The 11,485-nt window shown below is 45.3% G+C and overlaps 1 protein-coding gene across 6 annotated transcripts in view; it reads right to left on the reverse strand.

Annotated features, from left to right (window-relative positions):
- Positions 1-7,405, reverse strand: part of LOC128704952 (histone acetyltransferase KAT6A-like) — a 152,135-nt gene extending 144,730 nt beyond the window's left edge. For all 6 annotated transcript variants that reach the window (XM_070105182.1, XM_070105181.1, XM_070105179.1 and 3 more), the window contains exon 1: positions 7,171-7,405. The gene's annotated coding sequence lies outside the window, so the exon portion shown is untranslated. The remainder of the gene's footprint in view (positions 1-7,170) is intronic.
- Between the last annotated feature and the right edge of the window lie 4,080 nt (positions 7,406-11,485).

Raw genomic sequence — 11,485 nt, forward strand, 5'->3', positions numbered from 1 at the left:
CTACAAGAACCACAATGGTACAAAGACCACAATGGTACTACAAGGACCACAATGGTACTACAAAGACCGCAATGGTACTACAAGGACCACAATGGTACTACAAGGACCACAATGGTACTACAAGGACCACAATGGTACTACAAGGACCACAATGGTACTACAAAGACCACAATGGTACTACAAAGACCACAATGGCACTACAAGGACCATTGTGGTCCTTGTAGTATCAGTGGTCGTGGACTTATTACCACTGTCGTCCTGGACTTATTACCACTGTCGTCCTGGACTTATTACCACTGTCGTCCTGGACTTATTACCACTGTCGTCCTGGACTTATTACCACTGTCCTGCTGATCTTATTACCACTGTCCTGCTGGACTTATTACCACTATCCTGCTGGACTTATTACCACTGTCCTGCTGGACTTATTACCACTGTCCTGCTGGACTTATTACCACTGTCCTGCTGGACTTATTACCACTGTCCTGCTGGACTTATTACCACTGTCCTGCTGGACTTATTACCACTGTGGTTCTTCTGATATCTTATTAAAGCCTCATTCTTGAATACAACCTTCAGTATTCTTTTTAACAAGAGAATAAGAATCAATAAGAACATTGTGGACAGATTTATATTTAGCCACTACCATCCCAGGATGGTAACGGCTAGTTTATTGTGCACCTCATATCCATCCTGTGGATGGTAGTGGCTAGTTTATTGTGCACCTCACACCCATCCTGTGGATGGTAGTGGCTAGTTTATTGTGCACCTCACACGCATCCTGTGGATAAGAACATAAGACCATAAGAACGAAGGAACACTGCAGAAGGCCTACTGGCCCATGCGAGGCAGGTCCAAGTCTCCTACCGGCTTAAGCCAATGCACCCAACCTAGTCAGGTCAGAAAAAACCCAACCTAGTCAGGTCAGGTCACATTGACTTAAGGGAGGAACACGGCAACCGACCTGGTAGCTCAAGCTATCAGGTCCAACTCACACCCACCCACATCCACTCATGTATTTATCCAACCTATTTTTAAAGCTACACAACGTTCTGGCCTCTATAACTGTACTCGGGAGTTTGTTCCACTCATCCACAACTCTATTACCAAACCAGTAGGATGGTAGTGGCTAGTTTATTGTGCACCTCACACCCATCCTGTGGATGGTAGCACAAGAGCATATGGATACACAATAGGCCTAGGAACTAGGCCCCAAAAGGGTTAACAGGAGAACATCTGGATTTATATCTACAGTTCACTTATCTGTTACAAATAAATTTAGTAAATTTGCTTAATATATCTGGCATCTTATTTTCATTTGTATCTTGACATGTCACATAGGTAATTATACAATATTCACATTCCTCAATACACAAATAAGGACAGTGCTCAAGATAGTGACCATAGGCCTGGTCACGTACTTTGCTCTGATCATCTGTTAAACTGTCAGAAGTACTTGTAACCAAGCCTAAGTCAGGCTGCTACACTATCAGTCAGTCTGTGTGTCTGTCAAACTGTTAAAAGTACTTGTAACCAAGCCTAGGTCAGGCTACTATACTATCAGTCAGTCTGTGTGTCTGTCAAACTGTCAGCAGTACTTGTAACCAAGCCTAAGTCAGGCTACAACATCAGTCAGTCTGTCAAACTGTCATAAGTACTTGTAACCAAGCCTAGGTCAGGCTACAACATCAGTCAGTCTGTTAAACTGTCAGAAGTACTTGTAACCAAGCCTAAGTCAGGCTACAACATCAGTCTGTCAAACTGTCAGAAGTACTTGTAACCAAGCCTAGGTCAGGCTACAACATCAGTCAGTCAAACTGTCAGAAGTACTTGTAACCAAGCCTAAGTCAGGCTACAACATCAGTCAGTCAAACTATCAGAAGTACTTGTAACCAAGCCTAAGTCAGGCTACAACATCAGTCAGTCAAACTGTCAGAAGTACTTGTAACCAAGCCTAAGTCAGGCTACAACATCAGTCTGTCAAACTGTCAGAAGTACTTGTAACCAAGCCTAAGTCAGGCTACATCATCAGTCAGTCTGTCAAACTGTCAGAAGTACTTGTAACCAAGCCTAAGTCAGGCTACATCATCAGTCAGTCTGTCAAACTGTCAGAAGTACTTGTAACCAAGCCTAAGTCAGGCTACAACATCAGTCAGTCTGTCAAACTGTCAGAAGTACTTGTAACCAAGCCTAAGTCAGGCTACAACATCAGTCAGTCAAACTGTGAGAAGTACTTGTAACCAAGCCTAAGTCAGGCTACAACATCAGTCAGTCAAACTGTGAGAAGTACTTGTAACCAAGCCTAAGTCAGGCTACAACATCAGTCTGTCAAACTGTCAGAAGTACTTGTAACCAAGCCTAAGTCAGGCTACAACATCAGTCTGTCAAACTGTCAGAAGTACTTGTAACCAAGCCTAAGTCAGGCTACATCATCAGTCAGTCTGTCAAATTGTCAGAAGTACTTGTAACCAAGCCTAAGTCAGGCTACATCATCAGTCAGTCTGTCAAACTGTCAGAAGTACTTGTAACCAAGCCTAAGTCAGGCTACAACATCAGTCAGTCAAACTGTCAGAAGTACTTGTAACCAAGCCTAAGTCAGGCTACAACATCAGTCTGTCAAACTGTCAGAAGTACTTGTAACCAAGCCTAAGTCAGGCTACTTCATCAGTCAGTCTGTCAAACTGTCAGAAGTACTTGTAACCAAGCCTAAGTCAGGCTACATCATCAGTCAGTCTGTCAAACTGTCAGAAGTACTTGTAACCAAGCCTAAGTCAGGCTACATCATCAGTCAGTCAGTCAAACTGTCAGAAGTACTTGTAACCAAGCCTAAGTCAGGCTACAACATCAGTCAGTCAAACTGTCAGAAGTACTTGTAACCAAGCCTAAGTCAGGCTACAACATCAGTCAGTCAAACTGTCAGAAGTACTTGTAACCAAGCCTAAGTCAGGCTACAACATCAGTCAGTCTGTCAAACTGTCAGAAGTACTTGTAACCAAGCCTAAGTCAGGCTACTTCATCAGTCAGTCTGTCAAACTGTCAGAAGTACTTGTAACCAAGCCTAAGTCAGGCTACATCATCAGTCAGTCTGTCAAACTGTCAGAAGTACTTGTAACCAAGCCTAAGTCAGGCTACATCATCAGTCAGTCTGTCAAAATGTCAGAAGTACTTGTAACCAAGCCTAAGTCAGGCTACAACATCAGTCTGTCAAACTGTCAGAAGTACTTGTAACCAAGCCTAAGTCAGGCTACAACATCAGTCAGTCTGTCAAACTGTCAGAAGTACTTGTAACCAAGCCTAAGTCAGGCTACAACATCAGTCAAACTGTCAGAAGTACTTGTAACCAAGCCTAAGTCAGGCTACAACATCAGTCAGTCAAACTGTCAGAAGTACTTGTAACCAAGCCTAAGTCAGGCTACAACATCAGTCTGTCAAACTGTCAGAAGTACTTGCAACCAAGCCTAAGTCAGGCTACAACATCAGTCTGTCAAACTGTCAGAAGTACTTGTAACCAAGCCTAAGTCAGGCTACAACATCAGTCTGTCAAACTGTCAGAAGTACTTGTAACCAAGCCTAAGTCAGGCTACAACATCAGTCTGTCAAACTGTCAGAAGTACTTGCAACCAAGCCTAAGTCAGGCTACAACATCAGTCTGTCAAACTCTCAGAAGTACTTGTAACCAAGCCTAGGTCAGGCTACAACATCAGTCTGTCAAACTGTCAGAAGTACTTGTAACCAAGCCTAAGTCAGGCTACAACAACATCAGTCTGTGTTCACACTGCAAGTTGCTACGTTCATGTTATCATGGAGGGTGATAGATGTACTCAGGCTTGTAACTGCATTCCTATAACATTATGCACAGCACTGGTAGAGAAGACTGCAATCTTGCACTGTAAATAGTATGTGAATTAGAGCCTTGTATATCATGATGGTTAGTACACGAGGCAAGATTTTGTTAGGTACTACACACTGTTATTGAGGTCTGTTGTAGTACTGTTGTTGCCGTTGTTATGTCTTGTTCACATACTGTTGAGGTCTGTTGCTGTAGTACTGTTGTTACTTATTTACATACTGTTATTGAGGTCTGTTGTTGTAGTACTGTTGTTGCTGTTGTTACGTCTTATTTACATACTGTTATTGAGGTCTGTTGTTGTAGAACTGTTGTTGCTGTAGTTGCTGTTGTTACGTCTTTTTCACATACTGTTATTGAGGTCTGTTGTTGTAGTTCCTGTTGTTACGTCTTGTTTACATACTGTTATTGAAGTCTGTTGTACTGTTGTTGCTGTAGTTACGTCTTATTTACATATTGTTATTGAGGTCTGTTGTTGTAGAACTGTTGTTGCTGTAGTTGCTGTTGTTACGTCTTTTTCACATACTGTTATTGAGGTCTGTTGTTGTAGTTCCTGTTGTTACGTCTTGTTTACATACTGTTATTGAGGTCTGTTGTAGTACTGTTGTTGTTGTTGTTGGGTCTTGTTTACATACTGTTATTGAGGTCTGTTGTTGTAGTACTGTTGTTGTTGTTGTTGGGTCTTATTTACATACTGTTATTGAGGTCTGTTGTTGTAGTACTGTTGTTGTTAGGTCTTACATACTGTTATTGGGGTCTGTTGTAGTACTGTTGTTGTTGTTGTTGTTGTTGGGTCTTATTTACATACTGTTATTGAGGTCTGTTGTTGTAGTACTGTTGTTATTGTTGTTAGGTCTTACATACTGTTATTGGGGTCTGTTGTTGTAGTACTGTTGTTGTTGTTGTTGTTGGGTCTTATTTACATACTGTTATTGAGGTCTGTTGTTGTAGTACTGTTGTTGTTGTTGTTAGGTCTTACATACTGTTATTGAGGTCTGTTGTTGTAGTACTGTTGTTGGGTCTTGTTTACATACTGTTATTGAGGTCTATTGTTGCTGTTGTTAGGTCTTACATACTGTTATTGGGGTCTGTTGTTGTAGTACTGTTGTTGTTGTTGTTGTTGTTAGGTCTTACATACTGTTATTGGGGTCTGTTGTTGTAGTACTGTTGTTGTTGTTGTTAGGTCTTACATACTGTTATTGGGGTCTGTTGTAGTACTGTTGTTGTTGTTGTTGTTGGGTCTTATTTACATACTGTTATTGAGGTCTGTTGTTGTAGTACTGTTGTTGTTGTTGTTAGGTCTTACATACTGTTATTGAGGTCTGTTGTTGTAGTACTGTTGTTGGGTCTTGTTTACATACTGTTATTGAGGTCTATTGTTGCTGTTGTTAGGTCTTACATACTGTTATTGGGGTCTGTTGTTGTAGTACTGTTGTTGTTGTTGTTGTTGTTAGGTCTTACATACTGTTATTGGGGTCTGTTGTTGTAGTACTGTTGTTGTTGTTGTTAGGTCTTACATACTGTTATTGGGGTCTGTTGTAGTACTGTTGTTGTTGTTGTTGGGTCTTATTTACATACTGTTATTGAGGTCTGTTGTTGTAGTACTGTTGTTGTTGTTGTTAGGTCTTACATACTGTTATTGAGGTCTGTTGTTGTAGTACTGTTGTTGGGTCTTGTTTACATACTGTTATTGAGGTCTATTGTTGCTGTTGTTAGGTCTTACATACTGTTGAGGTCTGTTGTTGTAGTACTGTTGTTAGGTCTTATTTACATACTGTTATTGAGGTGTGTAGTTGTAGTACTGTTGTTGTGGTAGTCACTGTTGTTACGTCTTGTTCACATACTGTTATTGAGGTCTGTTGTTGGAGTACTGTTGTTGCTGTTGTTACGTCTTGTTCACATACTGTTATTGAGGTCTGTTGTTGGAGTACTGTTGTTGTTGTTACGTCTTGTTCACATACTGTTATTGAGGTTTGTTGTTGTACATACTGTTGAGGTCTGTTGTACTGTTGTTGATGTTGCCAAGTCTTATTTACAAACTGCTAATTGAGGTCTGTTGTTGTAGTTGTTATTGCTGGTTGGTGTGTGTGTGTGTGTGTGTGTGTGTGTGTGTGTGTGTGTGTGTGTGTGTGTGTGTGTGTGTGTGTGTGTGTGTGTGTGTGTGTGTGTGTGTGTGTGTGTGTGTGTGTGTGTGTGTGTGTGTGCGCGCGCGCGCGCGCGCGCCAAATAACCAGTTAAACACTACAGTAAACACTGCATAATACACACAACAACCTTACACACAGGTCCTCAAAATACACTACAGTAAACACCGCTTTAAAAATATATATATAAGACTCCAGCTACTTGAATTTGGCGCCAAATATCTAAAAAAAAATAAATATGGCGCGTAACTAACTAGTCCCATTTCTGAAGTCAAATGTTCAGTAATAAATTGATATTTTACCCCTATTAGCGGTTTCTAAATGGGTTTTGCATGGCGTGATGATGGTTTCAATGGTTTTGAAAACTTAGATGTGAAGATAAGAGGTTTTATCATTGTTTTAAAGGCGGGAGAGGGTTAAATATGAGAACTTTCACAATGTTTGGTCCGGGTTTCCATAATGTTTGAACTGATGGGTCAACCAGCATGGGTCACACACTTAATATTTGTGTAAAAACCCATGATACACCCACCCCACACCTCCCCCCACACACCCACAACACCCACAACACCTCACCACACCCACAAACACCCTTAAATAAGCCAAATAAGACAGAAAACAGACCAAACATTCCCGCCATTTACTCACCACACACACTACACCTTCAAATCGATGACAGAAACATCGCAAAAATAGCATTTTCGCCCATTTACACCAATTTCCCCCACCTTGCAACCTCTGCAACCTGCAACAGCACACTCTAGCAAGCCAACACCTTGATATTGCAACGAAATACCCACTAAAATCGCTTTAAATATGGGATAAGAAGGTCCGGATGTCCGCCCCAGCGCTTACAACGAACTATTTAACGATTATAACGACACAACCGTCCTCCACAACGTTAATTTACGTTATAAGACGAATATAACGAAGCAATACGCTGGCGGACGCAGAAAATACATTAAAAACATAAGCACGCGACGCCATTTTTGGTCGACACAATTCCCTCCCTTCTAATCTTGTCCTATTTTGAAGTACAAAATCAAATTCCAACACGCCAGCAAGCCGCTAGAAATCAAAAGCAACTCATATTCTCGTCTATAATCAAGGAAGTGGGTTATAGAGGGTTAAAATAGAGGCTTAAAATAGAAATAAGACAGGAGGATGGGGTGTACTTACCCGTAAGAACGCGTACCACTGCCAGCTGCACTTCTCCCCCTGTTTTCGCACCTTAAAACACCCCCAAACACATCCTTAGATTTCCCAGACAATCGCTATAATCTCTAATTTCCCAAATGACATAGATCTCAGCGCTAGACGCACTCTATCGCCTATAATTCACAAATATAACAGCACATCACCGCCATACAACAAAGACTCACGGGGGAACAAAATGGCTGACGCGCACACATACTAACCCACCTCAACCCACCGCAAAAAACCCACCACCGTGGACAAACCCAGACCCGCACAACCCATTAACCCACCCTGGACCCACTACCAACAACCCATCTCTCTGGGTTTCATATATCAGCCTCCTGGAGGCTGTCTATGGTCCGTAATTGATCATTATATCATTATCAATTAAAACAATTGTTGGGTCAGTACTTTTTCTGTGGTAGGGAGGGGAGGGGAGGGGTGATTGTTGTGGGGAGGGGAAGGGGTGATTGTTGTGGGGAGGGGAGGGGTGATTGTTGTAGGGAGGGGAGGGGTGATTGTTGAGGGGAGGGGTGATTGTTGTGGGAGGGGAAGGGGTGATTGTTGTGGGGAGGGGTGATTGTTGTGGGGAGGGGAAGGGGTGATTGTTGTGGGGAGGGGAGGGGTGATTGTTGTGGGGAGGGGAGGGGTGATTGTTGTGGGGAGGGGAGGGGTGATTGTTGTGGGGAGGGGAAGGGTGATTGTTGTGGAGAGGCGAGGGGTGATTGTTGTCGGGAAGGGAGGGGTGATTGTTGTGGAGAGGGGTGATTGTTGTGGGGAGGGGAGGGGTAATTGTGGGGAGCGGAGGGGTGATTGTTGTGGGGAGCGGAGGGGTGATTGTTGTGGGGAGGGGATAGGTGATTGTTGAGGGGAGGGGTGATTGCTGTGGGGAGGGGAGGGGTGATTGTTGAGGGGAGGGGTGATTGCTGAGGGGAGGAGTGATTGTTGTGGGGAGGGGAGGGGTGATTGTTGTGGGTAAGGAAGGGGTGATTCTTGTGGGTAAGGAAGGGGTGATTGTTGTGGGGAGGGGTGATTGTTGAGGGGAGGGGTGATTGTTGTGGGGAGGGGAGGGTTTATTGTGGGGAGGGGAGGGGTGATTGTTGTGGGGAGGGGAGGGGTGATTGTTGTGGGGAGGGGAGGGGTGATTGTTGTGGAGAGGGGAGGGGTGATTGTTGAGGGGAGGGGTGATTGTTGTGGGGAGGGGAGGGGTGATTGTTGTGGGGAGGGGAGGGGTGATTGTTGTGGGGAGGTGAGGGGTAATTGTTGTGGGGAGGGGAGGGGTGATTGTTGAGGGGAAGGGTGATTGTTGTGGGGAGTGGTGATTGTTGTTGGGAGGAGAGGAGTGATTGTTGTGGGGAGGGGAGGGGTGATTGTTGTGGGGAGGGGAGGGGTGATTGTTGTGAAGAGGGGAGATTGTTGTGAGTAGGGGTGATTGTTGTGGGGAGGGGTGATTGTTGTGGGGAGGGGAGGGGTGATTGTTGTGGGAGGGGTGATTATTATGGGGAGCGGAGGGGTGATTGTTGTAGGGAGGGAAGGGGTGATTGTTGAGGGGAGGGGTGATTGTTGTGGGGAGGGGTGATTGTTGTGGGGAGGGAAGGAGTGATTGTTGTGGGGAGGGGTGATTGTTGAGGGGAAGGGTGATTGTTGTGGAAAAGGAAGGGGTGATTGTGGGGAGGGGTGGGGTGATTGTTGTGGGGAGGGGTGATTGTTGAGGGGAGGGGTGATTGTTGTGGGGAGGGGTGATTGTTGTAGGGAGGGGTGATTGTTGTGGTGAGGGGAGTGGTGATTGTTGAGGGGAGGGGTGATTGTTGTGGAGAGGGGAGGGGTGATTGTTGTGGGGAGGGAGGGGTGATTGTTGTGGGGAGGGAGAGATGATTGTTGTGGGGAAGGGAGGGGTGATTTTTGTGGGGAGGGGTGGGGTGATTGTTGTGGGGAGGGAGGGGTGATTGTTTCGGGGAGGGAGAGGTGATTGTTGTGGGGAGGGGAGGGGTGATTGTTGTGGGGAGAGGTGGGGTGATTGTTGTGGGGAGGGGTGGGGTGATTGTTGTGGGGAGGGGAGGGGTGATTGTTGTGGGGAGGGAGGGATGGGGTGATTGTTGTGGGAAGGGAGGGGTGATTGTTGTGGGGAGGGAGGGGTGATTGTTGTGGGGAGGGGAGGGGTGATTGTTGTGGGGAGGGAGGGATGATTGTTGTGGGGAGGGGTGGGGTGATTGTTGTGGGGAGGGAGGGGTGATTGTTGTGGGGAGGGAGGGGTGATTGTTGTGGGGAGGGGTGGGAGAAGTGATTGTTGTGGGGAGGGGAGGGGTGATTATTGTGGGGAGGGGGGTGATTGTTGTTTGGAGGAGTGATTGTTGTGGTAAGGGAGGAATCATTGTTGTTGGGAGGGGAGGGAGGGGTGATTGTTGAGAGGGAGAGGTGATTGTTGTGGGGAGGGAAGGTGAGATTGTTGTTTGGAGGAGTGATTGTTGTGGGAAGGGAGGAATCATTGTTGTTGGGAGGGGAGGGAGGGGAGATTGTTGAGAGGGAGAGGTGATTGTTGTGGGGAGGGGTGATTGTTGTGATGTGGGTAGTGGTGATTGTTGTGGGGAGGGGGAGGGTGTTTGTGAGGTGTGAGGGTGATTGCTGTGGGAAGGAGAGGGGTGATTGTTGTGGAAAGGGGAAGGGTTATTGTTGTGGGGAGAGGAGGGGTGGCTGTTGGTTGGGAGGGGGTGATTATTTGTGGGGAAGTTGGGGTGATTTTTGGTTGGGAGGCTGGAGTGATTGTTGGTGGCAAAGGTGGGGCGATTATTGGTGAGGGAGGCGGGGTAATCGTTGGTGGGGGTGATTGTTGGTAGTTGTCAGGGCCTGTTCAGCCAGGTTGTTACTGTTGGCCTCACGTACACCAAAGTAGGAACCACAGCTCGGCTGGTTAGGTACTGACTTTAGGTGCCTGTCCAGCCCCTTCCTGAAGACAGCCAGGGGTCTTGAAGACAACCAGGGGTCTTGAAGACAACCAGGGGTCTTGAAGACAACCAGGTGTCTTGAAGACAACCAGGTGCCTTTAAGACAACCAGGGATCTTGAAGACAACCAGGGATCTTGAAGACAACCAGGGTGTTTTGAAGACAACCAGGTTTCTTGAAGGCAACCAGGGGTCTTGAAGACAACCAGGGGTCTTGAAGACAACCAGGTGTCTTGAAGACAACCAGGGGTCTTGAAGACAACCAGGTGCCTTTAAGACAACCAGGGATCTTGAAGACAACCAGGGGTCTTGAAGGCAACCAGGGTGTTTTGAAGACAACCAGGTTTCTTGAAGGCAACCAGGGGTCTTGAAGACAACCAGGGGTCTTGAAGACAACCAGGTGTCTTGAAGACAACCAGGGGTCTTGAAGACAACCAGGTGTCTTGAAGACAACCAGGTGTCTTGAAGACAGTCAGGTGTCTCGAAGACAACCAGGTGTCTTGAAGGCAAGCAGGTGTCTTGAAGACAACCAGGGGTCTTGAAGACAACCAGGTGTCTTGAAGACAACCAGGGGTCTTGAAGACAACCAGGGATCTTGAAGACAACCAGGGGTCTTGAAGACAGCCAGGGGTCTTGAAGACAACTTAAGGCACCTAAAATGGAGGAATATAGCAAATAATATTGTTGCAGTAATAACACCAGGAGGCAGCTCTGATGAAAACTCACATTCACACGAGCTTTTAAATCTCTGCACAAAATTCAATTTAAACCAGCAAATAATAGAGCCTACTAGACTGGAGAATACACTAGACCTCATCTTCACTAACAATGATGATCTGATAAGAAATGTCACCATATCAAAAACAATATACTCAGATCACAACATAATAGAGGTTCAGACATGTATGGGTGGAGCCCCAGACCGACATAATGAGATTAGTCACGAGGGAGCATTCGCCAAATTCAACTTCAATAACAAAAACATAAAGTGGGACCAAGTAAACCAAGTCCTAACCGATATAAGCTGGGAAGATATACTAAGCAACACAGACCCCAACTTATGCCTAGAACAGATTAACTCGGTGGCACTCGATGTATGCACAAGGCTTATTCCTCTAAGAAAAAGGAGGAGTAGATGTAAAATAGAAAGAGACAGGCGCTCCCTTTACAGGCGACGGAAAAGAATAACAGAGCGGCTAAAAGAGGTCAATATATCTGAAATGCGTAGGGAGACACTGGTCAGAGAAATAGCAAGCATCGAACTTAAGCTAAAAGAATCCTTTAGGAGTCAGGAATCGCGGGAAGAACTAAAAGCCATAAATGAAATCGAAAGAAACCCAAAGTATTTCTTCTCCTA

Source organism: Cherax quadricarinatus, chromosome 97 (assembly GCF_038502225.1).
Source record: "Cherax quadricarinatus isolate ZL_2023a chromosome 97, ASM3850222v1, whole genome shotgun sequence".
NCBI lineage: Eukaryota > Metazoa > Arthropoda > Malacostraca > Decapoda > Parastacidae > Cherax > Cherax quadricarinatus.